Consider the following 25,309-nt stretch of genomic DNA (forward strand, 5'->3'; position numbering starts at 1 on the left):
TCAATTTGAGCAATTAATTTTTCCTCAGGCTGACATATTTGACTAGTATGTGTGTATTTGTGTTTGTGTTTGTGTATAAAAGAGAGGGGATAAACCCCATATGGTTCATTTAGATGAAAGTAAGAGTTGTTCACTAGTAGTTTTAATGGCATCTCTTTATTCTAAGTGAACTAATGCATATTTTATTTAAAAAAAAATTTTGTTTTCAACGTTTATTTATTTTTGAGACAGAGAGAGACAGAGCATGAACAGGGGAGGGGCAGAGAGAGAGAGGGAGACACAGAATCTGAAACAGGCTCCAGGCTCTGAGCGGTCAGCACAGAGCCCGACGTGGGGCTCGATCTCACGGGCAATGAGATCATGACCTGAGCCGAAGTCGGACGCTTAACCGACCGAGCCACCCAGGCGCCCCAAACTAATGCATATTTTAGAATAAATCATGAAAAATACTTGCATACGTCAGCTATCCATAATAGAACAAAGTTTGTTTTGTTTTTAATATAGAGTCCCTGGTAATTAACTCTGCTTTTCCCCTCACTTAGTGTGTGGACTAACAGGATTGATTGTTTTGATTGACTTAACTCTGTTCCAGATCAATAAATGATACAATTGGCTTTTCCCACCCCTTCATTGACTGAATCAACTGACTGTTTTGGTTCCAAAAAGAAAGCCTCATGCCTTTAATCCATCTCTTCCCTGTTGGAGTCTAGTCAGTCTGTGTTAGAGTTTCAGTTCAGGAACATTGAGTTTTGTGTCAATGAATTTTCTAATTTTGTTGCCTTGGAACAATCTCCCTGTCTTTTCCCCAGTGACTTAAAATTATCTGGTCAATCTTTGCTTTTTCAACATGTGCTGGTGCTGGGTATCATTCAGACTTCCCTATGAACAGCATTTGAAAACTTAGTGGTTGGTGTAAAAAGTGATGAGATGTGATGTTCTAATTAGAACGATAAATTAAGAGAATAGGGTTAGTAAGGTACTCCCCTGCATGCCTTCTTCATTAGTATTACATATTTAAATGTAATTTATCAGTCATTTCATTTAAAACTAAAAACTAATGAGTTAGAAAAAAAAAATTTTAATGCGTATTTTATTGCTGAGAGACAGACAGAGCATGAGGAGTCAGGGGCAGAGACAGAGGGAGACACAGAATCTGAAGCAGGCTCCAGGCTCCAAGCTGTCAGTACAGAGCCCGATGTGGGGCTCGAACCCACAAACTGCAAGATCATGACCTGAGCCGAAGTCAGATGCTTAACCAACTGAGCCACCCAGGCATCCTAAACTAATGAGTTTTAGTTCCAAATATTTGGTAAATACTAAAACTTGATGTTTAATAAAGAAAGTTCAAAATATGTAGTGAGTTTGTTAACCACATACCAAAATGAGTAGATTTGTCATATTTATGTTCGTAGATTTGTCATATTTATGTTCTTTGTTTATTAAATACTTCAAATTTTAAACAGTTTTAGATTACAGTAAAATTGAGAGGAAGATATAGAGATTTCCCATGCACCTTCTGCCCCCACACATACATATTGACATCACTCACCAGAATGGTACATTTTTAGCAAGAAAGAACCCGCATTGACACATAATCACCCAAAGTACATAGTTTACTTAGGATTCATTCTTGGTGATGTATATTTAATGGATTTGGACAAATGTATAATGAAATATCCATTATTATATCATACAGAGTATTTTTACAGTCCTAAAAGTCCTCTGTTACCTGTTTATCTCTCCCTCCTGCCCTGGCAACATTGATCTTTTTGTTGTCTCCACAGTTTTGTCTTTTCCAGAGTGTCATATAGTTAGAATCATATAGCATGTAGGCTTTTCAAATAGGCTTCTTTTACTTACTAGTAGTTTGCATTTAGGATTCCACCATGTCTTTTCATGGCTTGATAGCTCATTTCTTTTTGGTGCTGAATAGTACTCCATTTTCTGGATATACCACAGTTTATCCATTCACCGACTGAGGGACATCTTGGTTGCTTCCTAGTTTGGACAATTAGGAATAAATTTTCTATAAACATCCATGTGCAGGTTTTTGTGTAAACATAAGTTTTCAACTCTTTTGGGTAAATAGCAAGGATCACAACTACTGGATTACATGGTACTGGGATGTTTCATTTTGTAAGAAACCACCAAAGTGTTTCCTAAAATGGCTGTATCATTTTGCATTCCCACAAGCAATGTATGAGAGTTCCTGTTGCTCAATATCCTTATCAGCATTTGGCATTGTCAGTGTTTTGGATTTTGGCCATTCGAATAGATATGTAGTGGTAATTCCTTATTTTAATATTTATTTTATTGATGACAAATGATGTGGAGCATCTTTTCATATGCTTATTTGACATCTGCATATCATCTTTGGTGAAGTGTCTGTAAAGGTCTTTGCCCATTTTTAATTAGGTTGTTTCCTTTCTTATTGTGGAGTTTTAAGAGTTAGGTAAGTCCTTTATCAGATATGTGTTTTATAAATATTTTCTATTAGTCTATGGTTTGTTTTCTAATACTCTTGACATTGTCTTTTACTGAGTAGATTTAAAAAATATTTTAATGAAGTCTAGCTTATAAATCTTTTATGGATTATGTCTTTGGTGTTATGTCTAAAAAGGAATCACCAAACCCAAGATCATCTAGATTTTCTCCTATGTTATCTTCTAGGGGTTTTATAGTTTTGAATTTTACATTGAGTTTAACATGTTGAGTTAATTTTTGTGAAGGGTGTAAGGTCTGTGTCTAGATTAATTTTTTTTTTTTTTGCATATGGATGTCCAGTTGTTCCAGAATCCTTTATTGAATAAACTATCTTTGCTTCATTTTATTGCTCTTCTTTGTCAAAAATCAGTTGGCTATATTTATGGAGGTTTGTTTATGTTCTTTTCAGATTCCTTGTTTCTCCCTATACTCATTGTTGAGCCAGACATGATACCCTCCTGGAATCCATATGCCAATCTATTTTGTAGGGACAAAGCAAGAAATAAGTAGATAAGTAATAATTCTTTCTACCTGAACTCAGTCACCTAAAAGATATTGGAAGGACTGTTCATCTTTTATCTTCTAATATCACAAAATAGTAAAATATTATGTTGGCCTCTTCCTTTTCTGTTTCTCTCTATTGGTATCCCCTTAGTGATGTTAACTTTGATGCAGGTGGGCCTAAAATCATACCCAAGGGGAACTGGAAGGAATTGGGCACTGTCTTAAGGAAGGACTATCAAAAGGGGGATTCCTTTTTATTATATCTGAAGATTCAAAAAGTTAGTGTAAATATACATATTCTGTTATTTGTTGTGAACATTAAATTCCTTTGTTCTATACTTTGTGTTTCACTATATTGGCTGCTATCGAATAAAAATTAAGTTTTGGCTGGAGTAATTCTGAGAAAATGACTATTGCCTTAAAATCTGTTCTAGTGATCCATAAGTCTCAAGTATGAAGGTACAAATGAGATGAGAAGTCTGAACAAATTATGAAGACCCCTTGGGAGCATCCTATTCAACTGAGAGTTCCTTGAAGTTAGGGATTGGTAGTATGTCATGTATCTCTAACACCTGCTTCAAATTCTGCTATATATTTGGTGCTCAGTAAATACTTAAATGACTAGAAGGATAAAAGAAAGAATACATGAAATGATTTCCTCAAAGAGACATAGCATGTACCATGACCATCCTCGAGCACAGGTGAAGTATTTACTTTGTGTCAAGAGTGAGGGTTGCCACCCATGTTATCGTATTGTATTGTGATTTCATGTTATAGACAGAGAAGCTGAAAATAAGTGGGTTTAAATGACCTGGTGTTACAGGGCATATTTGAGACTTAAACCCAGTGCATTTCTCACGGTTACCATAAATTTATTAATAGAGATTCAGATTTGCAACTTCCCATCAGGATGGGGGAGGAGGCAAATGATAACTCAGCCACCACTGAAATAGAATAATCTTGGTAACTTTGAATGAAGTAGGAAGCTAACAAAACATAAGTGTTAACTCCAGCCCAATTATCTAGGTACCAATGAGACCCTTACGATGGTGCTCTCTCACCTCCTCATTCCCCATCTTTCTTCCTCCATATGCCATTTATTACATTTTTCTGTTAAGATACTCAATAATATGTTAGCTGTATTTTCCACAGCACCTAATTCCCTGTGCCTTAACAAACTTTACTGCTTATGAGAAAGAGAGAGCACAATTTCTAGTAAACTAACAGCTATCAGCATAGATCCAAGGAACAGCAATAGGATAAAAAGATAATAGGTAATAGTGGGAGGGAGATATAAATGATCCATTGAAACAAAAGTGAATTATAGTATTCATTAACTCCTGATTGCCAAAGTTTTAGAAACTGGATATTCCATTTCTAAGTCTGAACATCCTATACAGAATTATTTTGAAGTCTATTAATGTTCTTTAATTTTACAAAATCATTGTTCTTCGATCATCTATATTTCCAGAATTGATTTACTTTATTTCCCCTTGTAGTTAAACGATTTTTACATTCAACCCCAAAGATTTTTGATTTGGGAATTGTCTCAGAGAAATTTGAGCATGAGCATGAGCATGAGAAATTTCTCAGAGAAACTTGAGACTACCCATGAGCTAGTCTCTCAAGGCAAAGCAGAGGCAAGAATTGTTTTACGAAAGGAGAAAAAAATGATTATGGAAATTATATTGATACAAACTTTTTTTTTTTTTATACAGGTAACCTTTCCTGTGGCTAGAGTTTTATGTTCAGCATTTTCAAATGTAAATATTTTTTCCTGACCATGGAATAAATAAGTTTCGAATAGCACAGAGGTGTATTTGGTTTAAAATAAGTGACCTCTCATTTAAAAAGCTGCCTGAAAGGCGCAGTGAAAGGGGGAGTCAGAGTGTGAGAGGTGGCAGTGTTTATTATTTATCAGGCTTCCCCTAGGTCCCCGTTGGTGTACATGAGCTTGACTGTCTCTGCTCTTGCCACATTAATCATTTTCTCTTTTAAATTCAGGAGCATCATGCTAGTGTGTACTGGGTCAAAGACAAGGTAAAACAACGAGAAAGTCAATTATGGTAAATAAGTCTCCGATAGTAAGTTAGAGGTAGTTCCATGATGACTTTGGCACCAGCCCTTAAAAACAGTCTGCTTTCCACTTATATTGCAAATAACTGTATTTATAATCTCTATTAGTAAAAATCTATGCCCGTAAATGTGATAAGGTATACAATTTTTGTTCTACTTAGAATAATTTTAAATGTAAATATGCAGAATCTCTGGAGATATCAAATACTGTGCTCCAATCAAGGACCATATTTCCTGTGACATATGGCAGGCAAGTGGGACATAGGTGTGAGGGCTAGGGAAAGTGTCATAGTTATAGAATGGAAAGAACTGGACCTTCCATTGAGACAGAGATTGTTTTCCTTCCAGGATGACTCTTTCCTAAAAAATACCTCTCAGCCTTTCTAAGATACTTTTGTAATATAACATGTTGCATATCCAAGTAGAAAAAGAAAGCTTCCTTTAGATAGAATCCTACAAGGAGTGTCCTTTACTTGATTATGCACCAGAATCCTGACTTTAACAGATGGGGAGTTTGTATCAATTTCAACCACAAACTTTGAGATGTCAACAATTCATTTGCTCACAGATCTACAATCCAGGCTGGGCTCAGCTGAGTGGTACTCTTGCAGGGTCTCATGAGATGTCTGTCATCAGTGCAACTGCTGTCACTGGTGTTTTGATGGGGGACTGATAGTCCTGGATGGTCTCAGAAACATGTCTGGGTCCCAACAGAGATGACTGGGCCTTTTCCCACAGATCTCCTTCTCTCTCTCATCATGGGCCAACCCCAAGAAAGCTAGCTAGGCTTCCTTACCTGGCAGTCTCAGAGCAGCAAGAGGATAAGAGAGGAAGCTGCAAGGGATTCTTAAAGTTGAGGCTCTAAGTCCTACAACATCACTTCTACTGCGTTCCATTGGTTCTAACAGCCAGCGGGGAGGGAAAATAGCTCCACCTTGAGAAGAAGAGCAGCAAAATCACTTTTATAAAGGCATATGCTTTTAAAAATGGGAGAAATTGATGCAACCATTTTTGCAAGCAATGTACTAGAGAGAGAATTTACTCCATCAATATGTCTAAAGATAACAACATTAGGAATTTATTTGCGGGTTTAAAAGTAGGATCTGCTGAGAATGACTGAATAGTCTGTAAGAAAAACAATGCAATTTACTACACATGCATGCTGGATATATTTTATAGTATAATAGAATATACAAGATATACGGGAATTTCTCTTATCTGTCTCCTCTTCACTAAGGAACAGAACCAGTATAATCCTATCTAGATCCTCCCTGTGCCCTCCCTTGTTCTCATCCCACCCAGGTAATCTGTTTGTAGGACTTCTGTTTCAAAACCCTATTGCTATAATATGATCTTTACTCATGCAATTGTTTAAAATTCCATCCTTGAGGATTCAAAGTAAGCCCAGAGTACAGGGGTTCTGTACTGTTAAAGTCTAGTCTGAACGTTCTGTGTGTGTGTTCTCTGCCCGGATCAAACTTTTGTATTCTGGCACAGCTTTCTTTCTTCATGCCATAGAAACAAGAGTGGTTTAAAAAGACTGTGATGTGAAGAGTCTCTTCCTGCTTGGAATCTGAACTACAAAAAGCCTGAATTTGCCCAGAGCTGTGACAATTCCAGTGTGTACCTGATAGAATGTTTTGGGCTGCAAGTAGCAGAGTAGCTACTCAGATTGGCTTAGGCAGTAAACAAATTGATCATCTGCTGTAGCCTCAGGTTTGCTTCATTTAAGAGCAATGGTGGGCTCTTAATGGTGGGCTCAGGTTCTGTCTCCTACAGAGTTAATTCTAATCTCTTTTTATCTAGCAGAAGAGAGAGAGAGAGAGAGAGAGAGAGAGAGAGAGAGAGAACAACTTCTCCTTTAACCACGGACATCTTCCATTCAGTCTGATTAAGCCAATTTAGGCCACATGTCCATTCCTAAAGCATTGGCACCTCCATGGAATACCCTAACTTGATTGGCTGATGCTGACCATGAATTACCCTGGAATCAGGGATGTCACCTTGCCTGACATCATAAATGGGAAGGGATAACTGAATAAAATTTAAGTTGCAATAGGAAAGTAGAATGGGGAAAAGATGCAGAGAAGGCAACCAAAAAAATGCCTTTTATGGTGGGTAATTCTAGTAAACATCGTCTGAAAAATAGCTCTGGATAATGCAGTAACTGTGGAAACAAACTAAAATGTGTAGAAATATAATTAAAGGGAAAATTCGAAAGTTTTAAAAATTTCATTTAAAATTACAAAGTTTCTAAAGTTTTATTAAAAAATTAAAAGCTAATATGACTATGTTTTACTTATTGGCTTTGAACAAATATTTCCTCCTTTCTGCTCAGTACTTCATATTCAAACACAAATGCACATAGGTGATGTGGTGTGTGCTTGGATCCCCTAGAGGTAAGACATGATTCATCAACATTTCAGAGGAAAGCCCTGATTTGTCCTCAAGTGTTTTCTTTTCCAGACAATGCTATTGTTGGTGTCTACCAAAGGCCACCAGATGAAAGTGATTGGGGATGGAGAGATGTAGTGAAAGGGAGGACCTGGATGTGAGTTATTCTTTCTTACCTTTGTCTCCTCTTCTTTAATCTCCAGTTGGCACTTGAGGGTAAGTTCCCAGAGAGCAATGTCTTGTTTGGTTCCCTGCTGCATCATTAGCACCTAGAATAGCACCTGATACAAAATAGATCCTCAGTAAACTGATACTGAATTAATTGCTACAAATGAGAAAGAATGAAATCATGCCATTTGCAGCAACGTGGATGGAACTGGAAGGTATTATGCTGAGTGAAATAAGTCAGAGGACAGATATCATATGTTTTCGCTCATATGTGGATCTTGAGAAACTTATCAGAAGGCCGTGGGGGAAGGGAAGGGGAAAAATAGTTATAAACAGAGAGGGGGGGAGGCAAACCACAAGAGATTCTTAAATACAGAGAACAAACTGAGGGTGGATGGGGGGTGGGGGAGAGGGGAAAGTGGGTGATGGGCAGGGAGGAGGGCACTTGTTGGGATGAGCGCTGGGTATTGTATGGAAGCCAATGTGACAATAAATTATATTCACCAGAAAAGAATTAATTGCTACAAACTCTCCCAGAAGTAGCACTAAAGTGGGGGCAGCTATAGGAAAAAAGAGTCTTTTAACATCTGTGAGCAGGAAGGGGAGAGAAAGCGAAGGGAAACACCACCTGCTCAGTTGGTTATTTGCAAGGTCAGGACCACTTGAACAGCTCCCCTCAAATTGTTGGATTCTTTTTTTTTATTAAGCAGAAATCAAATTAAGCAGTTACATCTTCAAAGAATAAAACACCTTAAAGTTCAGTGGTGGGATTTTAAGGAGAAATTTAATCAAGGTTCATGGATTTTGTCATGTTGCATGTAGCTTTTGGCTTTCCTGAGGAAAACGTATTAGATACGGCATGAGTGGAACGCACCTCTGTGTGTTTTGTTTGTAGATGTTGATGCGAATGGCTGCTCTTTGATGCTAGCACCATGGAATTTAGATATAAACATTTGATAAAAGCTAAATTCCCAGTGTCCTCACAACCCTTTGATGCCTCACCAGTAAGTGAATGAGATCCTTTGGTTCCAGGCAGGGATGGTAAGTAGGGCGACTACTCCACTTTGCCTGAAGAATTCTATTAGATTAGATTTTAGGGCCATCTCTTTTGGAAGTCCATTGGTTATTGTGGCTCATTTTAAATTCAATAACCCATCTCCCAGGCTGCCAAAAAGGAGGTAGGGTCTCTTGGGATTGTTAACAGTGACCACGCAGAACCCCGGTGTGTGTGTCTTCAGGGAGACCACAAACATTATCTGTGAGAATGATAACAGCTCTTCTTTGGCGAGGAAGAACAATTAGGGCTGCGTCTGCACTGGGCTCTCCACATGTATTTCCGAGCAGTCCTTACAAAAGTGCTATGAAGTAGGTGTTTATATGACTTCTGTCCTTGTCTTCCTGTAGTCTATTACTAACACAGCAGCCAGAGTGATCCTATTCAAATATGGGTCAGCTCATGTCACTCCTCTGCTCAGAACCCTCCAGCAGCTTCCTGTCTCTCACAATCAAAGCCAAAGCCCTTGCTATATCTTTCAAGTCCTGTGATTTTTTTGCCTCCCCTTTACCTCTCTGACTTCATCCTCACTCCCTCCATGCGTGTTGCTCCATAAACGACACTGGCCCTGTGCTTTTTTCTTGAAAATCCTGCCTCAGGGTTTTCATACTTTTTGTCCCTCCTGCTTGGAATTGTCACTTCCAAAATGGTCATGTGGGTAGCAGCCCACTTTCTTCAGGTTTTTGCTTGAAAGTCACCTTCTCACCGAGGACTTCCCTAGCAATCCTGACTAAAATTTCACCAAACGTCTCTATCATCCAACATTTCCTAACTTCCCTTCCAAACTTAACTTTTTATTTTTTTGGCATCTCTTTTGCTTACTTGCTTTGTTGATTGAAATGTAAGCCCCACAAAGGCAAGGATTTTTCTCTGTTTTCTAACCAGGCACCCTACAATCTCATACCCAGCAACTAGGCAACTAGAACAGTACCTGGACCACAGGAAATACACAGTAAGTATTTACTGAAAGCTGAATAATTTTAGTCTTTCTTTTAAAAAAATTTTTTTTACATTTATTTATTTTTGAGAGACAGAGCATGTGTGGGGGAGGGGCAGAGAGAGAGGGAGACACAGAATCCGAAGCAGGCTCCAGGCTCTGAGCCATCAGCACAGAGCCTGACATGGGGCTTGAACTCAGGAACCGTGAGATCATGACCTGAGCTGAAGTCGGACGCTAAACTGACTGAGCCACTCAGGTGCCCCTGAATAATTTTAGTCATCACATATTTATTCAGCATTTACTAAAAGCCAGGCATTCTGCCTGACACTTGTAAAGCCAGAATGAACCAGAAAGACAAGATCTCTAACCTTATAGAATTTAAAATCAAGGGGCACCTGGGTGTCTCAGTTGGTTAAGTGTCCGACTTCGGCCCAGGTCATGATCTCCTCCTGGTTTGTGAGTCTGAGCCCTGTGTCTGCACTGATAGCTGAGAGCCTGGAGCCTGCTTCAGATTCTGTGTCTCCCTCTCTCTCTCTGCCTCTCCCCCACTCGTGCTCTGTCTCAGTCTCTCAAAAACAAATAAACGTTAAAAAATTAAAAAAAAAACAACATAAAATCAAGAGAGAAAAGAAACAATTAAGCAAGTGCTCGTTTTATACATGTGGATTCTAAGTTTCGCAGAAATTAGTGAAATTCTCCAATGTCCATTTTCCTTAACTGGCACAGCTGGGGGAAACTCCCAGGAATTAAAAATTACAATGTCAGGGGCGCCTGGGTGGCGCAGTCGGTTGAGCGTCCGACTTCAGCCAGGTCACGATCTCACGGTCCGTGAGTTCGAGCCCCGCGTCGGGCTCTGGGCTGATGGCTCAGAGCCTGGAGCCTGTTTCCGATTCTGTGTCTCCCTCTCTCTCTGCCCCTCCCCCGTTCATGCTCTGTCTCTCTCTGTCCCAAAAATAAATAAACGTTGAAAAAAAAAATTACAATGTCAGCTGTCTTTCCTTTATGCTGTGCTGGGATTGACATACTTTTTTTTTTTCCTTTTTTTTACACACATTACTAATTGCACACATTTTGTGTACTCACAGTGCCCTTCACTGAGCAGGAACTTTGTTGCTGTTTGCATCTATTGGGATTGTTGTCAAAGGTATTAAGGATTATCATTAGATGAAGCTCATCAATCATTATTATTGTGGATAAGCTTCATTTGATCTGCCCTTCAAGAACATCAAAATAAGAATAACAACTATTTCATCTCACTTGTTCTAAATAAAGAAAAAAAAATCCTATAGCCTCTAGTAGGCATAGGACATTGTGAAAACATTGCCAAGTGGTTCACACTAGGAATTCTTTTTGAAAAGGTGATATTGGCTATTAAATTTCAGTTTTGTGTAGTAATTATAAATTTTTAAGGTTGATATATTTGATCAGAATAAATACTTAAAATGGAGACCTATCTAGAAGTCAATTGTCACTGTTAACCCAAATTTTGTTAGGTTAGGGATTTTCACTGAGAAAGCGAACTTTTCAAAAACATAACTTTATGTATGTTTTTTGAGAAAAGAAATTAAACCTTTTAAACAACAACAAGACATTGCTTGATGCTCTATCTCAGGAGACAATTATATGTGTCAGTCTGCAAATATGGAGGAAATCTCTACACTTGGAAATATATCACATCTCACAGGAAAGGCTTATCACCTCCACTGCCATTTGATGCTATAGTCTCAAGGCCAAGGCTTTGCTGTCTTTAATAACAAATAACAAAAGCTGCTGTTGAAATAAGTTCTACCAGATTCATGCTGTACTTTATAGAATGCAAAACGGCTTGACTTTAGTAAGATCCTTGTCCTTTTCATACCTTGAAATTTTTGGTGAAAATGAATGTGAATGGAACATGGTTATCTCTTTCATTTCTTTAATCCTTTCAACTTCACCCTTGGTGAGGAGGGATATTTTAGTGTATAAATGCCATGAGCATTAACAGGAGATGACCTTGTTTTTATTTTTTGTCAGTGTTAAGCTCCAAAGAAGAAAGAGTCACTGTACTCCTCTGGCAGGAACTAGAAGAGATCAAAGGACTAGCGGCTGGATAAAGCCTGGACCCTGGAGGAGAGAAAGAGAGTGGGAGCGAGGGAACCAAGGGAAAGGGACTTCCAGCTGACCCTCCAGATGTCCCGAGCCATACATGCAGTATCTTACATCAAAGACATTACATATGTTGTATTAGGTATTACACTGTCCTTGGGTTCCTAGTAAAGACATAGTTATCACATGACATGAAAGTTATGTGCATTTCTCAAACACCTGAAAGGCAAATGCTTTGGTATAACCAGGATACTATTGCATCTAAAATGAAGGCATGAAGAAAGGATTATTTCATATGATTTTCCCCAAATCATGGTAGTTCCATGGAAAGTAATGGGAGAATTGTAGAGGTTTATAGATGGGCTAAAATGTCCACCCCAATCTTCTTCAATGTCGCCAGTGCCGGCATAAAAAATACAAATGCCTAACTCGATGTTGTGATAGGTGTGCACAGAGTGAAGTGCCCAGCCCTTGCTTTCATAGCTCTATCCAGAGATGGGACAGTCAGGGTCACCTCTTTTCTAGCTGAAGGAAAGCATAACAGCATATTTTAGTCCTTGAAAACTAGTCAGATGGTTGGTATGTTGCTTTTGGAATGAAAGTCTTCAAAGTCTTCTGAATAAGAGAACATAATCTCTCATTATGCAATCTTACAAGTTCCAAGAAAACATAACACCAAATTTTAAAAGTTATATTTTTAAAAGAGATAAGACATTCCAAGTTGGGTTCTAAATCATTTCAAGTGGCCAACTTTGGCTACAGAGAATGGAAAATTGGACTTTTTGAAAATGTTTGAAAATATGAATAAATGGGCTCCGAGAGGAGGATTGGTTTTGTCACACTTATTTCAGTTTCCCTGAAGTTAGGTCTTTTCTGCTCATTTCCAGTTTTGTTAGATATTCTGGTTCAGTGAGACTATGGCGCATCTGAATTCTGTATAGGTAAGTTCTTTCTATACCACTTGAGGTTAATTAGGTTAGTGTACGTATTTTTCTATTAATTTATTGGAAATAAATTTTAACCCAGCATATAACAATAAGATACCTAAGTGGCATTTCCAGAATTCTCAGCAGAACTGAGATTATAACTACTTGGAGAAATCAGTCATGCTAAAAAGTATTCAAAGCACCTGTTTTCTGGAGTAGTCTATGTCCAACATTTTCATCATTGTGTACTCATCTAAGTATTTTCAATAATTTATAAATCTGAAGTCTGTAGTCATCCCGCCCCTAAAACAGTTGCTGATGTTCACAAAACAACCCACTGCTACCTGTACAGTAGAATCATGAGGTGGAGTTTAAACTCCCTCTTATTGGTCTGGATGGATGTTAATACTTCCATTACTTTACATATAGATCACTCCGTAACTGAACAGGATGGAGAAAGGGGAGCCATTCTACATATTGGAAGCTTCATTTGACAGTCATAATGGAGATGCTGATGGTGACAATGCTCTCAACATTCTTCCTCATAATACCCAGATGGAGGCAAACTTAAGAAACTCTCCAACTCTTTGATGAATGAGGTCTTTAAACAAATGAAAAATAAGAAAGCATCTGGAAATGATATCATCCCTGCCAAATTTTCATGCTGGAGACAAAGTTAACTCATGTAATGTCTCTGTATTCTCCTCTTGAGATACAAGAATAAAAGAGAAAAATGGGATATGGCTCCAGGGAGGTGGAGATCCTGAGTTTTATGTGATGATATACATCCAATGGCAGGATGTATAGCTGAAGCAGCTGCAGAGCATATGTTTTAGATAAAAGAGAGTTTTCATAAACCAACATCCATGAGAAAACTCTCATTTCTGGTTTGGAAAGAGAATAAGTTCATTTCTTAAAGGGGGGTATTTTGACATGGAGATTTCACTTCACTCTCTGCAAGGAACTTCTGTTTCATCTAGTCTCTAAAGCTTTTCTTAGAAAGTACCGTATAAATGTACTTCACTCTGCTTTTAGACGTTTTAGTTGTGGAAAGAAGCTCATCAATGGCTTAGTGACTGGAAATGAATCTGAAGTCTCCTGCTTTAGAACATATCCTTATTTAATTTCTGAGTGATGAATAGCATTTTTGAAACTGTAGAAACTACTTTGTATACTTTCTATTTGTTAGCAGATTTGAGAAGAGCCTGACTTACTGGGAGCACACAGAATTTAAAATCAGAAAACTTAAGCAGAATGATATTTTTACCATTTTCGGATAAGTTATTGAGGCTTCTGTTTTATGATCTCCAAATAGATGTATTAATAACACTGACAAGGGCTTTGTTACAGTAATACACTATCACAGTGCCAATAAGTCCCACTCCTTCCTCCCAGTAGCTACTTTAAAAACATGTTCTGTTCCCTTTTTGATAGTACTCTGAAATTGTAAAGCGTGTTTTCTTTTGGCAAAGCGCTTTATAATTATGGTTGTCTTAATATATGTCTGATAGGTAAGTGTATTAGTCAGCTAAAACCTCTAGGGAACTCTTTTCCTCTGAATCAGGTTGGGATTTATATGTGAAACTTGAAATCTTGGCAGCATATGGATCTACTGATCATTGTTTTGATACAACTTCCCTTGATGCTTTATCTTTTAATTTGTAGACCAAGGAGAGTAGAGAATGTATGAATATCTGAATTCTGATAAATATTCAGCTTTAGCAATCGCTGTTAGTTTTTGAGAGTCTCATCCCCATTTGCTCAGGGGTAAACTTAATCTCGTGCAAAGGTGACTACCATCTAAGTCTCTGAAATATATCCTTCAGTGATTTCTTGTATTCCTGGAATCATAGACACAGAATGACAGAGTGGAAGAAAATTTAAAGAGAGCCCACACCAATACCAATGATTTGTTAATGACATGGTGGGTTCAGAGGCATGAAGGGTCTGTGCAAAACGTCACAAGTGGCACGGCCCCATGAATTCTTGGAGTGAATGTCTACGGCATATGTGTTGCTGTGACAGCAATAGGAATGAGTCAGTAGATGTCAAGTTATTCGATATTATGTTTACATTAAGGATTTTCTTTCCTTTCAAGTTCCAGGTTTGGCCTTGAGGACTCTTAATTTCTGAGGAGAAGGACCAGGCAGCTGCTGGAATTCTAGTTGGTATGACTGTCACATCCACGCTCCTCCACATTCCTACGCCAAGAAGTGGAAAAAATATATACAAAGAAGGAGAGGCAGCCTGAGAGAAGAAAATTAAGTACTTGACTAGTTTTTCCTTCTCAATCTCTGAGCCAATAATTATTGATTGAATCATTCATGCCTTAAATCATTCATGACTGTAATGCTGTGGCAGCCTTCATAAGCAAACCAAAATCTAAGCCTACAAATGCTTCAAGGTTACAAAATCAAAATGCTAGAAACGACCAATCACAAATAGCCAACTAGGCTTTAAACTATAGCCAATCAATAATTTCCTTGGTTTGCTTCTGACTTTTCTCTATAAAAACCTTTCCTCCCCCCACCACCTCCTGTTAGGTGGAGAATTCCTACCCCCTTCCAGTTTGGCACTGCTGATTGAAATAGATTTTTGTTCAAATAAAGTCTTAAAATTACAACAACGAGAAGAATGATGTGAAGATGTGTCTCAGAAATAGACAGAAGATAATGGAAACACTGGTTTTGAGTCAGAAGGCCTGAGTTTGAGGTCCAGTTCTAGAGCATGTATAATCCCAGGTGGCCCCTTAAGTACCCTTAGACTCTGACCTGCAGTTTCTCCCAATTTTTACTGGAGATTTTTATTTTTACTTTTATTTCTGATGTTCTCTGCCTCTGCATCCCTGTCTCTGACTCCCTCCCTTTGATCATTCTAGAATAGAGGCTATAATTTTGGGACTTGTTGATTCTTTTCTATTTTATTTTCAGATTTCAAAACTATTTATTGATCCTACTCTTATTTTTATCTCCTTACTTCTACTCTTTTGGTGTTATTTTTCTAATTTTTTAAGTTAGATATTTAGATAATTAATATTTTCAACTTTTGTTTTTAGGTACCAAGTTAGATACCTAAGTTATTAATTTTCAGCCTTCTATTTTTTCTAACATATGTACATTAGACTTTAAATTTTCCTCTAGGTATTATTTTCATTGACTCCACAAGTTTAGACATGCTGTGTTTTCATTTTCATTCTTCATATTTTTTACAAAATTTTCAACAGCTAATATAGATACATGCATAATTTATAAATTAAAACTATGGAATATGATGCAGACTGAGGATCTGGTGCCTACCTTCCCTACTCACTCCATTCCCCAGCTTTTTGTGAGTTATGACTTCTATTAGTTATTCATGCATTCTTTAAAATTTTTTTAAATATTTATTTATTTTTGAGAGAGAGAAAGACATAGTACAAGCAGGGGAGGGGCAGAGAGAGAGGGAGACACAGAATCTGAAGCAGGCTCCAGGCTCTGAGCTGTCAGCACAGAGCCCGATGAGGGGCTCAGAACTCACAAACCGCCAGATCATGACCTGAGCCGAAGTCGGATGCTTAACCGCCTGAGCCACCCAGGCGCCCCTAAAATCTTACTTTTCTTAGAGCAGTCTTAGGCTTGCAACAAAACTGAGAGTAAGGTACATAGATTTCCCATAATTTCCCTCCCCACACTCTTGCACAGCCTTACCAACATCATATTACCGTATTACCAACATCACTTATCAAAATGGTACATTCTTTCACAAGGATGAACCTACATCAATCCATCATAATCACCCAAAGTCTGTACTGTACCTTAGGGTTCACTTTTGCTTTCGTACATTCTATGAGTTTGGACAAATGTAATGTGGCACCCCTTATCGTAACACAACATTTTTCTCTGCCTTAAAAAGCCACGGTCCTCCACTTATTTATCTCCCACTCTCCACCCCCGGTAACCACTGACATTTTTGTTGTCTCCATAGTTTTTTTGCTTTTTCCAGAATGTCATATAGTTGGAATAAAATAGTATGTACCCTTTTCAGATTGGCTTCTTTCACTTAGCAATATACATGTAAGATCCCCCCATGTCTTTTTTTTTAATGTTTATTTATTTTTGACAGAGAGAAAGAGACAGAGTGTGAGTGGGGGAGGGGCAGAGAGAGAGGGAGACACAGAATCCGAAGCAGGCTCCAGGCTCCAAGCTGTCAGCAGAGCCCAATGTGGGGCTCCAATCCACAAACTGCGATGTCATGACCTGAGCCTAAGTCGGACACTTAACTGATTGAGCCACCCAGGCACCCTGCTCCATGTCTTTTTGTGCCTTGATAGCTTATTTCTTTTTAGCACTGAATGATATTCCATTGTCTGGAAGTACCACAGTTTATCCATTCACCTACTGAAACACATCTTGGGAAATTAGGAATAAACCTGCTATAAACATCCATGTGCAGGTTTTTGTGTGAACATAAGTTTTCAGCTCCTTTGGGCAAATACCAAGGAGCACAACTGCTGGATTAAATAGTAGAACTAAGTTAGTTTTTATAAGAAACTGCCAGGCTATCTCCTAAAGTGGCTGCATTTTGCATACCCAACATCAATTGATGAGAGTTTTTGTTGCTCCACATTCTTGCCAACACTTGGTGTTGTCAGTGTTGCAAATTTTGGCCGTTCTCATAGGAGTGTAGTGGTATCTCATTTAATTTGCATTTTCCTGATGACAAATGCTGTGGAGCCTCCTTTCATATGCTTATTTCCCACCTGCACATATTTGGTGAGGTGTCTCTCTCAAGGTGTTTGGCCCAATTTTTAATTGAGGTTTTTGTTTCCTTATTGTTGAGTTTGAAGAGGTTTTTAAAATATATTTTAGATAGCACTCTTTTATCAGAGGGATATTTTGCAAGTATTTTCTCCCAGTCTGTAGTTTGTCTTCTAATTCTTTTCTATTGCCTTTCATAGAGTGGAAATTTGTAATTTTAAGGAAGTCCAGCTTATCACTTCTCTCTTTCATGTCTTTAGTGCTATATCTAAATAGTCATCCCCATACCCAAGGTCATCTAGATGTCTTCCTATGTTATCTTCTAGGAATCTTATAGTTCTGCATTTTACATGTAGGTCTATAATCAATTTTGAGTTAATTTTTATAAAGGGTGTAAAGTCTGTGTCTAATTCCTCTCTCTCTCTCTCTCTCTTTCTTTCTTTCTTTTTTTTCTTTGTACATAGAAAAATATCTGGCTGTTCCAGCATCATTTGTTGAAGAGACTATCTTTGTATTTTTTGTCAAAGATCAGTTGACTATGTTTATGGTGATCTATTTTGGGCTTTCTACTCTGTTCTATTGATCTATTTGTCTGTTGTTTCACCAATAACTCACTCTCTTAATTACTGAGGTTTTATAGTAAGTCTAGAAGTTGAGTAGTCTCAGTCCTTCAACTTTTTTCTTTTTTATATTGGATGGGCTACCTAGATCTTTTGCCTCTCCAGAAAACCATTAGTTTGTTGTTATCCATAAAATAACTTGCTGTGATTTTGACCAGGATTATGCTGAATCTATAGAGAAATTTGGGAAGAAATGACATTTGACAATATTAAGTTTTTCCATCTTTGAATATGGAATTTCTTTCCAATTATTTAGTTCTTTGATTTTGTTCACAAGAGTTTTATAGTCTTGCTCATATATATCTTGTACATATTTTGTTAGATTTATATAGAAGTTTTTATTTTGGAGGATGCTAATATAAATGGTATTATGTTTTTAATTTCATATTCCGGATATTCATTGTTAGTATATAGGAAAGCAATCAACTTTTATATATTAACCTTGTATCCTGCCATCTTGCTATAATCACTTATTCATTCCAGATTTTTGTTGATTCCTTTGGAATTTTTTACACAATTGTGTTATCTGTGAACAAAGACAATTTTGTATCTTTTTTCTTAATCTGGATACCTTTTACTGCTCTTTCTTCCCTCCTTTCATTAGCGAGGGCATCCAAGGTGATGTAGAAAAGGAGAAAAGGAGTGGTGAGAGGGTCTATTGTTTGTTTTTTTATGTAAATATGAGCAGATCTGAATACCTTTTCTTAATTTCCCTTTTTCTTACACAAAAGGGAACATATCCTGTATACTTCCTTTCCTTGTTCTAGACACTGTGCCTTATTGATAGAAAGTGTCTTAGAGCCTCAAGGAGGGCACTTGTTGGGTTGAGCACAGGGTGTTATATGTAAGTGATGAATCACTAAAATCTCCTGAAATCATTTACACTATATATTAACTAATGTGGATTTAAATAAAATTAAAAAAGTAAAAGAGCACCTAAGGAAGAAGATTCTAGTCAAAAAGGAGTGGGAAGACATATAGGGTCCCAATAATTTGGCAAACTAGTTAAAATTAAACTTTTAGTTATAAACTTGCTTGAACATACTTTATAAACAATGGATTAAATCTTAATTGTTAAAAAAAAAGTGTCCTAGAAATTTCATTCTTATGATGGCTACAAAATATTCCATTGTGAGCAAGAACCAAAAATTGTTTCTCTAGTATTCTATTGAGGGACAGGCATTATTTCCTCTCTGTTGCTATTGTAATCATTGTTGTAATGAATAACTTTGCATATATGTCATTTTGTACATAGCATAGATGTATGCTAAGAGAAATTCCCAGGAAAGAATTGCTGGGCCAATGAATAGATGCATATCTATTTTGATTAGCATTATCAAATTGCCATCCACAGGGGAATTGTTTTGTACTATCACCATCAGAGTATGAGAACGTCTATTTCCTAATAGTTTTATCAACAGGCTAGAGTTTTAGAATTTCTGAAGATTGAAATATACTCTTAAATTTTTTTTAGATAGATGGTGGGGAGAAGCAGATGGAGAGGGCGAGATCTTAAGCAGTCTCCAAGATCAGTGCCGGGCTCAACATGGGGCTTGATCTCATGACCCCTGAGATCATGACCTGAGCTGAAATCAACAATCAGGCACTGAACTAACTGAGCCATCCAGGTGCCCTGAAATATACTGTTAATATTTATTAAAAGTTCTTGTTCTTGGGGCATTTAGAAGTGTTTAATTTCCCAATATATATGGATATTTGTTTTTCACATGTTTATTGGTTACTGATTTCTAATCTGATTGCATTCTGAGTCAGTAAACATGATCCATATTATACCATTTCTTTGAAAATTGTTAAGACTTGCTTTCTGGACAAGCACATGGTCAACATTTGTAGATGTTTCGTTTGTGCTTAAGAAGAATGTATGTTCTGTGATTTTTGGGTTTGGAGTTCTCTCTCTGTCCAATTAGATCACGCTTGTTACTTCTTCTATTCAAATATTTTATATCTTTTTTTGACTTCTTTTCATCTGCTTGACTTATTATTGAGAGATGAGTGTTGAAATCTTCTATTACAACAGTAGATTTCTCAATTTCAGCCACTAGTTCTATCATTTTTATATTGTAAGGCAATTATTTTAGGTACATCTTTCTATTGTTTAATAATACGTTTTGCATTAAAAATATTTTAAAAATATAAGTAAAAATGTAAAAACTACAAAAACACACAGAATAAACATTGCTTTCATGTAATTATACCACTCCAAAGTAACTGCTGCTTATTTAATATGATGATGTGTTTCTCTTTCTGTATCTTTGTAATGATATTTATGTAGAGAGACCCATATGCGAGGAGGCATTCATGCTCCACTATCCCAAGTGAAGAATTTCCAGGCAAGTGGTTTGTTCAACCCCTTAGTACAGATGTGGATGCTCTTCCCTCTCATCCCATTGGATGTTCAGAAGTCACTTTGGTTTTATTTTGATCATAATGAATGCTAAAAGAAAATATTCTTATAGAGTAGAACTGACAGGAGGTGATGATGGAGTAGTTGGTAGGGGTGTGAAAAATAAGAATCTGAGAAAACATCTAGATTTTTGTTAGAAATGGCAATGCTATTTACCAGGACAAAGAACCCATGAGAGAAACAGGTTTACAGAGGTTGTAAATTAAGAATTCTGTTTTGGATATATTAACTTTAAGATTCCTATTGGATATTCTAGTGGAGATAACAAGCAGACAGTTGGATTATGTAAATATTGGTTTCAGGGAAGAAATATATATGGATACATAATTTCAGGAGTCATTAGTATAGAAACAATATTAAGTCCATGGGTATAGATGAAATCACCTATAAAGAACAAATACTTGGCGTATGGCATTAAAGTTAGGATTAGAAAAAAAAGGCAAGAAAAGAAACCAGCACAGGAGACTCAGAGATGAAGCCAATCAAGTAGTAGATAAGTCAGAAGGGTATAGATACCAGAGAAGAGCTCTAAATAGGAGAAGATACAAATGATCATTTAAACTTTATGAATGTGGGGGTGGGAATTAGTATCTGAATCAAGGGGATAGGATTCACTGCATCCAGATAGAGGGGCATATCTTTGATTGCCAGAGGAAAGGAAAAGGGGAGAAGTGAGTGTAGATACAGATAATGTTGTAGATTTGGGAGAAGAAATTTTGCTTTATGATTTCTTTTTTAAATTTTATTATCATTATTTTTTTCTGTGAAGTAGAAGATGAGGTTAGCTAGAGGAAGGGTACGTTGGGGAAATGGTTGTTAGAGTTTTGATGATAGTGGAAAAAACACTACCAGAAAGATTATGCCAATTTGTATTCCATTTATGGTACAAGAATGTCTATTGCACCTACCGTTGTCAACACTGGGTATTATCATTAAAAAAATAAGTAAACTTCTCATTTAAATGGGATTAAAATGATGCTGTATTTGAAATAGAGTTCATTTCTTTGCTTACTAATAAGAGAGAACATTTTTTAAACTTGGGGGTTTTATATATATACTTATAAAATATATAACTATTTAAAATGTATATGAAGGGTATTAGCCCTCCCTCTGCCTGCTCTATATGTTTCAAATATTTTCACATTTTGTTTCCTGATTTTAATTTTGTTCAAGGTGCTTATTAGAGAATACAAATGTTTTTAAATTTTTATGTATTTTTAAATTATTTATCATAGCTCTTTGGGATATTCTCCAATTTATGCTTAGAAAGAACAGTCCCCTCATAAGAACAGATACATTCATCTATAACTTCCTGAAATTCTTGATGACTTTATTTTTTATGTATAAACATTATATCTATCCTAGACTTATCTGGAAATGAAATGTGATGTATTGCTTTAACTTTATTTTTCTCATAAATTGCCAAACCATTGTCTCAATATGACTTATTGAATGATATATTTCCTTCCACTAAGTTAAATTAATAAAATTAATATTTGTGGAATAATTGTTGTTGGCAGGCTTTGTGCCAAATACTTTATAGACATTGTCTCATTTATCTTCAGAACAAACTCTTTGGTTGTAATATTATTGCACCCATTATAAAGTAAAAGACAGAGGCTACAGTTGGGGAGTCCCCAAGACTCCCTTAGTTTCAGTGATAGACTAGAAGCACTCACAGACCTTATGAAAGCTGTTAGACACATGGTGATGGTTTCTTCCAGAAAAGGGAAGGGGAAAGTAAGGTAGAATTCAGAAGATGCCAGGTACAAACTTGAAGCTATCCCCCTGCATGGAGTCATATGAGCAGAGTTTGTTTCTCCCAGCAATGCTGTGTGGCAACATGCGTGGTACCAGAGAATCTCACCTGAGCCTCGGTGTTTAGGGTTCTTATTCAGAGTCAATCATGTAGATAAAGCTGACTTCCTACACAGCCGACCTTACTTTCCAGCCCCTCCAGAGGTCAAGTTGATACTGCATGACCCAAGGCCCCCACCATAAATCACATAGTTAACATAGATTATTTGGCATGGCCCCAAATCTTCAAGTAAGCCAAGACACTCTTACCAGGCAGGACATCTCACAGAGTAACTTCTAGAAGCTGGGCAAGGTAAACCCTATATTGTCCTGAGACTTAGAAAAGGAAAGGACTTTCCTTTAGGTAATCCAACCAACTTGCAGTGGAATCAGAATTTAAATCTGGGTCTTTTTGAGTTCTAGAACCTGAGGTCTTAGTCACTAGAATTTATAACTTTCATAACATAATAAAGCGATTGCTGAGAAGGGAAGAGCTAAGGGCCATTTTAGTAGATGAAGTAAATAGGCAGTAGGATTAGATGTTTGGGGGGTGATTTTTGTTTTTGTTTGGTTTTGTTTTGTTTTTGGTATGTGCTGCTTTCTCATGTAGCTAGATCACCAGTTTTATCATTTACTAAATTTCAGTAAATAATTATCTCTTTAGTTTTAATATTCTGTTCATTGTCATCACTATTTGTTCTTGTGCAAACCCATACTGCCTTAATTGTTATAACTTTGTGGTATGCTTTAGTATCTGATGGAGTAAGTCAGCAGCTCCCTTCTCTTTTTACCCCTAAAATTTCTCACCAATTTTCATCCATTTATTTTCTAACATCTCAGAATCATTTTCTTAATGTTCAGTTTCTTTGGGATTTCATTTTAATTACATACTGCTCGTTGATGAATCTGGGGAAAGCTCAGATATTTACATTATGGCTTCTTTCAATCCAGAAAAAATAATATTTATTTATTAAGTTTATTTATTTATTTTGAGAGAGAGAAAGCATGAGTCAGGGAAGGGCAGAGAAAGAGAGAGAAAGAGAGAATCCCAAGCAGGCCCGGCACTGAGCCCCATGTGGGGCTTGAACTCATGAACTGTGAGATCATGATCTGAGCCAAAGTTGGACGCTTAACCAACTGAGCCATCCAGGCACCCCGATATTTATTTTTGTTTATTTAAAACTTGTTTAAATAATTTCAGCAAGGTTTTATACTGTCTAATGCAATTTTTATTAATTTCATTCCTTCATAATTCACTTTTTTATTGTGAATATTTTGAACTGTACTGGGGGCAGTGACTTTGAGTTGATGCCCAGAATGCATTCTCCCCTTCTTTTTTAAAAGAACTTTTGATTTTTAGTTGGACACATGGTCACCTTGAATAAAGATATTTCTCAGCCCCCTTTGGCATTAGTTGTAGCCACGTGAGTAAGTTGTGACCAATGGCATATAAGCAGACATATTTTGTGTGACTTCTGGGCAGTGGTTCTATAAGGGAAGGTATATGTCTTTCTTTGTTTCTTCCTTCTTTCTGACTGGAATTCAATGACTCCTAGATGCAGGAGCCATGAGGATATTCCCTAGTGAAGGCAGAGTAGAAAGCTCCAAGAAGCCGACTCCCTAATGATTTTGTAGAATTGCCATCTACCTCCATATCCTTTACATGAGAGAATAATCTTTGCATATTTAAGCCATTGTTTATTGCAGTTGTTTTAGCATTTGGAGCAAAACACAACTGCTATAGTGTTTTTCCTTTTTCTTTTTTTGCTCAGGTTTTCAAGTTAATTTTGCTGAGTTTTATATGTTGAGCAATAAAGCCACATGCAAATAAAATAACTTTTTCTTCTCCTTTGCAGTCTATACCTCATTAGCTAGAAATTTCAGAACGATGCTATGTAAGAATGACAAAAGAGGCATTCTTCTCTTAGTCTTGACTTTAATGGGAATTCTGTTGCAGTTTTATTATTAAGTATGATGTTCACTGTGGAGATTCTTCATATTTAAAAGGGGGATAATAATATCTATTTTATAGAATTATTACAAAGGTCAAATGCACTAATAAATGTAAAAATGCCATGTAACTGTTGAAAGCTATACCACATTTGGCATAAAGATGCAGTCAGCAAATATTTTCAGTGTTAGTGTTTTTAATAATTAATAACTTTAATGCCATGAAGAAAAGAATTGGGTATTCCATAAAATATCTCTTTGGTGCCACTGTACAGAAATAAGCTGGGTCTAATGGATCATTAAAAAGCTTTTTATGTCTTAATATTAGGGCCAAAAATTAGAAAAGAAATAGCTGCTCCCCATTACAAAGAAAAGTGATAGAGATTGAAGTTTTGAAAAGAAATAATAATTTCAAAGTAGGGATAGTTCTCAAGGAATGAGACTTATGTTTGGAAAGTATCCTTAACTCTGTTTTATGCGGTTGATTGATGGATGGTCAATTTACCTCAGTTAACCAACCAAAGTATTAGGTCACCACATATGTAATTTAGTCCTAAAGAAAGTCTTCTCCTCATATGTTCTTCCTCCCACAACTGCCCTCAGAACATGTCCACTGTGGATTTACATAGGTCCTTTCACCTTGTCACATTTCCAGTCTGTTCTTAGAGAAATTAGTTCTGTGTAGTTGCTTTTTTTTTTTTTTTTTGTGGAAGCAAGGTGTGACTTTACTTAAAAAAATCTTTCGCTGTACCTCAAAAATGTTCTTTTTATTTTTAATGTTCCATAGCAGATATGCTCCTTTTAAAATTAGTCCATTTTTCTCCTTGCAATTAGTTCCAGAAAAGATCTGTGAGGGGACAAATTAAATCTGTTGACTTAAAATACCTTTTGGTTGTTACCCATTGATCTCAACTCTGAAGTAGCTGAAACCTATGATATGGCAGCCTGACATTTAATACATTGGATATAATTTAAGCTTAATAACACTATATATTGTTTTGCTTTTCCTAATGAGAAAAATACTTAACTTTAAAATACTATATATAAAAACCTTTGATAAGTTAAATATAGAACTACCCTATGATTCAGCAATTGCACTACTAGGCATTTACCCAAAGGATACAAAAATACTGATTTGAAGGGATACATT

General features: G+C 36.7%; 2 long non-coding RNA genes across 4 annotated transcripts in view; both read left to right on the plus strand.

The window, feature by feature from the left end:
- LOC128314456 (uncharacterized) overlaps positions 1–10,226 on the plus strand; it is a 125,445-nt gene extending 115,219 nt beyond the window's left edge. For both annotated transcript variants that reach the window (XR_008296117.1, XR_008296116.1), the window contains exons 3-4: positions 7,531–7,674; positions 8,522–10,226. This is a non-coding gene — a long non-coding RNA (uncharacterized LOC128314456). The remainder of the gene's footprint in view (positions 1–7,530; positions 7,675–8,521) is intronic.
- A 372-nt stretch (positions 10,227–10,598) lies between these two features.
- Positions 10,599–20,850, plus strand: LOC113601393 (uncharacterized). 2 transcript variants are annotated; one of them, XR_008296115.1, is made up of 4 exons: positions 10,599–11,847; positions 12,593–12,646; positions 14,730–14,896; positions 19,462–20,850. It is a non-coding gene; the product is annotated as an uncharacterized LOC113601393 (long non-coding RNA). The 2 variants fall into 2 exon arrangements; XR_008296114.1 differs by having other exon boundaries at positions 14,730–20,850.
- Positions 20,851–25,309: the final 4,459 nt, after the last annotated feature.

This window comes from Acinonyx jubatus, chromosome B1, assembly GCF_027475565.1.
Source record: "Acinonyx jubatus isolate Ajub_Pintada_27869175 chromosome B1, VMU_Ajub_asm_v1.0, whole genome shotgun sequence".
In the NCBI taxonomy this organism is placed as follows: Eukaryota; Metazoa; Chordata; class Mammalia; order Carnivora; family Felidae; genus Acinonyx; species Acinonyx jubatus.